We start from the raw sequence: 5,962 nt of genomic DNA on the forward strand, positions 1-5,962 counted from the left end.
CAAAGAGTCAGACATAACTGAGCAACCAAGCACACACATACAAAATTGAATTAAACTCTACCAAAACAGAACTTAGGCTTTTAACCTAAACATCAAGCTTATGTCCACTCAATAATCAAAATTTTAAAAATGCACAGATATTTATCTTTGATAAGAAAAGGTCTAAAAGTGGGCCTTTTAAAAAGATAGTCAACATTTCTTTTGATTTGTGATTGATATATATATATATATACATAGATATATAATTATATACCTTCTTCCTACTACACTGACATTTTGAGATTCTTTTCAGACTACCATTCTCTATGAGAGAAGGCATGATGTGAACTGATCAACAACACAGAATCACAACGCTATGTGGAGAAAGTACCTGAGAGGCCTGAATTACATGTGAAGTAATTGTCCTGGATCTATAATAAATTTCAACTGCCTGGTTCAAAACACAGATCCAGGGCAGGAAACCAATCCCTTAGAAAAATTCTTTGGATAAAAATGCCACTGAATTTAATTGGAAAAGCCTTGGTTTTGAAAACCAATGTTCCAGAAAATGACAAATTAAATGCACAATTACTCTGGATTGCTTGGAGGTAGCTTCACAATTTCAGCAAAAGGGCTGAACAAGAAACATGTGCTTTAGAGAGAAAGCATCTGATGTGTCTTTAATATCATATGAATGCCATTACAACTCCAGAAGAAAATATAAAAAGTCTGAATTACATGGTAAAATTATGGAAAATAGATAATCTGAGAAATTTAAAGGCAGAAGGCTAACCTAAGTAAGCCCAGATTCTTATCCTATAATATATTTACATATAGATAGGAGCTCTTTTGGTTTTGAATAATCAGGGATAGTCAAACAGACAGTATTCTTTTGGATAACACCATCATTTTGATTCAAAAGTTTTTTCAAGCTCTACAGTTTAATCAAGCGTAACTGGGAGACAAGGTCTCCTGGTTAAGTTTTTAGTGTATCCTTCACTATACCAAGCACATTGCACCACATTAATGTAGGTGATTTGCTGATTTTTGTAATGAGGTAATTTCATAACATGTTGACAGACAAGATGAGTTGAATAGTTTGTGATCATCTTCTTGCCATATACAAACTGTCAGATATTACTTTCTCTCTGAAGCTTTCCCTGTTCCTTACCGTTTTTATCTACTCCTTCCCTTTTTGCTCCTTCCTCCTTTGCTCCTTATACACATTAGTGTATAGTATTATAATTAAAATTTTGTATATACTGTATCATTACTTGTTGTTGCTAAGTCACTTCAGTCGTGTCCGACTCTGTGTGACCCGGTAGACGGCAGCCCACCAGGCTCCCCCGTCCCTAGGATTCTCCAGGCAAGAACACTGGAGTGGGTTGCCATTTCCTTCTCCAATGCATGAAAGTGAAAAGTGAAAGTGAAGTCGCTCAGTCGTGTCCAACTCTTCTCGACCCCATGGACTGCAGCCCACCAGGCTCCTCCATCCATGGGATTTTCCAGGCAAGAGTACTGGAGTGGGGTGCCATTGCCTTCTCCATATCATTACTTACTGACACAATAGATGAAGGTAGAAACTTATTTCTTTATTAAAATTATTACAGGCATGCCTCAGTTACTATGTTTCACTTTATTGTGCTTCTTAGATATTGCATTTTTTTTTTTTTACAAATTTAAAGTTTACGGCAATCCTGCATCAATGAAGCCTATAGACACCATTTTTCCAATAGCACTTGCTCATTTGATGTCTCTATGTTACATTTTGGTAATTCTTGCAACATTTCAAATTTTTTTCATTATTATATTGTTATGGTGATCTGTGATCTATATCTTTGATGCTACTATTGTAATTGTTTTGGGGCACCACAAACCACAACCATATACAAATGGCAAACTTAATTGATAAATTTGTGTTTTCTGACTGCTCTACTGACCAGCCATTCCCCTGTCTCTGTCTTTCTCCTCAGGCATCTCTATTCCCTGAGACACAGTACTGTAATTAGGCCAATTAATAACTTTGCAACAATCTCTAAATGTTCAAGTGAAAGGAAGAGTCTCTGTCTCTCAATTTCAATCAAAAGCTAGACACAATTAAGCTTACTGTTATAAATGCAAAGAAACAGTTCTTGAAGGAAATAAAAAGTGCTCCTCCAGTGAGCACATGAATAATAAGAAAGCAAAAGAGAATTATTGCTGATGTGGAGAAAGGGTTAGTGACCTTGATAATAGATCAATTCAGCCTCAATGTTCCCTTAAGCCAAAACCTAATCCAGAGCAAGGCCCTAACTCTATTCAATTCCATGAAGACTGAGCAAGGTAAGGAAGCCACAGAAGAGGTAAAGCTAGAAGAGGTTGGTTTATGAAGTGCAAGGAAAGAAGCTATCTCCATAACATAAATGTGTAAAATGAAGCAGCAAGGGTGGATATAGAAGCTGCAGAAAGTTATCCAGAAGATCTAGCAAAGAAAATTAATGAAGGTGGCCTCAATAAGCAACAGATTTTCAATTCAGATGAAACAGCTTTATTTTGGAAGAAGATTCCACCAAAGACTTTTTTTCTTTCTTTTTTTTTTGATTTTAAATTATACATGTTTATTTCAATTCAAATTTTCACAGATTAAAAAAACTGCATTTTATTAGAGTCAATTTGCAGCAATGATTTCTTATGGGAAAAAAAAAAAGAGAGAGAGACAATAATCATTCAGATTTCGGATTTGAACAAAACATCTTCCTGCACTTGGAGATCTTCCCACTAATCCAGCAGCAACATCTCAATGATAAGTTGAATCAAGACATGATACCTGACATCATGCCCAAAGGAGGCTAAGGCTTGAGGCTGCAGGCAGGAGATAACCCGGTAAAGGCAAGAGGCAGGTGCTGCCTCGCAGCCTCCACAGACACAACACAGTGTCAGTGGCTGGAGACTTTCCTGTGCGCTAACAATGGACACAGGATGCTCTCGCTATAAGTAAACGAATTCAGGTTCTGGCAACTCTTCATGAAAACAACAGGTTCAAAAGAAATGTCTGCTCCAAGGCACCAAGGGTGTAAAGCTTTTTAGAAGATACATAGAAATGAACAGACTGAAAAAGGGAAAGGGAATTAGCTTCTCAGTGGAGGAATCTGCCATTACTCTAACTCTTGTAAATGATTAATTCAGATAGATTACAATCAAAACGTACATCGAACAGACCGTGCTGTGGGAGGGAACATCTGACCAAAGACCATTCCCGTGGGCACTTGGGGAGCTGCTGGTATGTGCTTACAGGGCTTCGTCCTTGAGCCAGGGAAGCTGCTCACTTGTATTTGTAAAATCCTTCTCCAGATTTCTTGCCAAACTTTTTCTCTGCTACCAGCTTATTCAGGGATGGGCAGGGCTGAAACAGGGGGTTCTTTGAGTCCATTTCATGCCAACCATCTAGGATGAACTTCGTAGTATCCAGCCCAACATAATCGAGAAGCTCAAACGGACCCATGGGGTAGCCGGCGCCCAGCTTCATCGCCGTGTCGATGTCCTCCTTCGATGCTTCACCTCGCTCACACAGCCTGACCGCTTCCATGAGGTACGGCACCAGAAGACGGTTCACGATAAACCCAGGCGTGTCCTTGCAAGCAACAGGATGCTTCCCCAGGGCTCTGCTGAAGTCTAGCAGAGATTCAAATGTCTTCTGGCTGGTCATTGGTGTTTTAATGACCTCCACAAGCTTCATCAAAGGCACTGGGTTGAAGAAATGGAGCCCGGCGAATCGGTCCTGTCTGGTGGTGGAATTGGCTAGGCTTGTGATCTGCAAAGAGGAAGCGTTGCTGGCAAAGATTGTGTGTTCGGCGGCAAACTTGTCCAGCCTCTTGAACAGCTCGTTCTTCATCTGCAGATTCTCTACGATGGCCACCACCAAGTCTGTGCTGTGGACCACAGATGCTGCATCCGTGCTGGTCGATATGCTGCTCAGGGTCTTCGCCACAAACTCATCAGTGCCCTTGGGGTTTTCTGCAAACTTCTTCTTGGCCACTTTCCGAAGACTTTCCTCAATTCCCTTTCTAGATTTTTCCAGGATGTCCTCTGTTTGGTCCACCAACACTACTGTGTGGCCAGTTGCTGCAGCAACCTGGGCAATGCCGGCGCCCATCAGCCCACCGCCGATGACAGTCACGTGCTTGACGAGGATTTTTTTCGCCGAGGCCGAGGCGCTGGAGGAGGAGGACATGGAGCGCACGAACTGCCTGGTCACGAAAGCCATGGAGCAGATGGCGAAAGCAGCTACAGGCACAAGACCTGGCTAAGTAGCAACCTGCACAGAGCCCAAGAAACAGCAGCGACCCGACGTCAGGGGGCGGGGGCCCAGGCGCCCAGCCACCCAAGACTTTCATAGCTAGAAAGAAGTCAATGCCTGGCTTCAAAGTTTCAAAGGACAGACTAATTCTCTAATTATAGACTAATACAGCTGGTGACATTTAGCTGAAATCAATGCTCATTTGTCATTTGGAAAATCCTAGGGCCCTTAATAATTATGCTAATTTACTCTGCCTATCATGTGTCAATGGAACAACTAAGCCTTGGTGACAACCCATCTGTTGACAATATGACTTACTGAAAATTTCAAGCCTGTTTAGAATCACTGCTCAGGAAAAGAAACCCCTTTCAAAATATTACTGTTTGCTGACAATACACCTGTTCACCCAAGTTCTGATGGAAGTGTACAACAAGATTACTATTGTTTTCGTGCCTGATAAAACAGCATCCATTGTGTAGCCCACAGATCAAGTAGTTTCCATTTTTCAGTCTATTATTTAAGAAGGGCACTGTAAAACTATTGTTGCCATCGATAGTGATTTCTCTGATGGGTCTGAACAAAGTAAACTGAAAACCTTGTGGAAAGAATTTCCCATTCCACATGCCATGAAGAACACCCATGATTTATGGAAGAAGTCAAACTACTAATGTTAAGAGGGGTTTAGAAGAACCTGATCTGACACTCATGGATGACTCTAATAGAGGAAGTAACTGCAGATGTGGTGGAAATTAACAAAAGAATCAGAAGTAGAAGTGAAGCATGAATATGTGACCGATTTGCTGAAATCTCATCCTAAAACTTTAAGGGATGAGGAGCTGCTTGTTATGGATGAACAAAGAAACTGGTCTCTTGAGATGGAATCTTATTCTGGTAAAGATGCTGTGAATACTGTTGAAACAACAACAAAGGATTTAAAATATTACATAAAATTAGTTGATGAAGCAGTGGCAGGGTTTAAGAGGATTGACTCTACTTTTCAAAGACATTCTACTGGGGGTAAAATGCTATCAAACAGCACTGTCTGCTACAGAGAAATCATTCCTGAAAGAAGGAGTGAATCAATATAGCAAACTTTATTGCTTTCTTATTTTAATACATTTCTAGAGCCATCCCAGCCTTCAGCAACCATGACTGTGGTCAGTCAGTAGCTATCAACATAGAGGCAAGACATTCCGCCAGCAAAAAGATTACAACTTGCTGAAGTCACTCTGCTTATTTAACTTATATGCAAAGTACATCATGAGAAATGCTGGGCTGAATGAAGCAAAAGCTGGAATCAAGATTGCTGGGAGAAATATCAATAACCTCAAATATGCAGATGATACCATCCTTATGGCACAAAGCAAAGAAGAACTAAAGAGCCTCTTGTATTATACAGACTGAAGTAAAGAGACACAGATGTATAGAACAGTCCTTTGGACTCTGTGGGAGAGGGAGAGGGTGGGATGATTTGGGAGAAAGGCATTGAAACATGTATAATATCACATAAGAAACGAATCACCAGTCCAGGTTTGATGCACGATACAGGATGCTTGGGGCTAGTGCACTAGGATGACCCAGAGGGATGGTACTGGGAGGGAGGTGGGAGGGGGGTTCAGGATGGGGAACATGTGTACCTGTGGTGGATTCATGTAGATGTATGGCAAAACCAATACAATATTGTAAAGTAATTAGCCTCCAATTAAA

General features: G+C 40.8%; 1 pseudogene; it reads right to left on the reverse strand.

Moving 5' to 3' along the window:
• Window positions 1-2,585: 2,585 nt before the first annotated feature.
• Window positions 2,586-4,295, reverse strand: LOC109579013 (hydroxyacyl-coenzyme A dehydrogenase, mitochondrial pseudogene; annotated as a pseudogene).
• Window positions 4,296-5,962: the final 1,667 nt, after the last annotated feature.

Source organism: Bos indicus, chromosome 26, assembly GCF_029378745.1.
Source record: "Bos indicus isolate NIAB-ARS_2022 breed Sahiwal x Tharparkar chromosome 26, NIAB-ARS_B.indTharparkar_mat_pri_1.0, whole genome shotgun sequence".
Taxonomy (NCBI): domain Eukaryota; kingdom Metazoa; phylum Chordata; class Mammalia; order Artiodactyla; family Bovidae; genus Bos; species Bos indicus.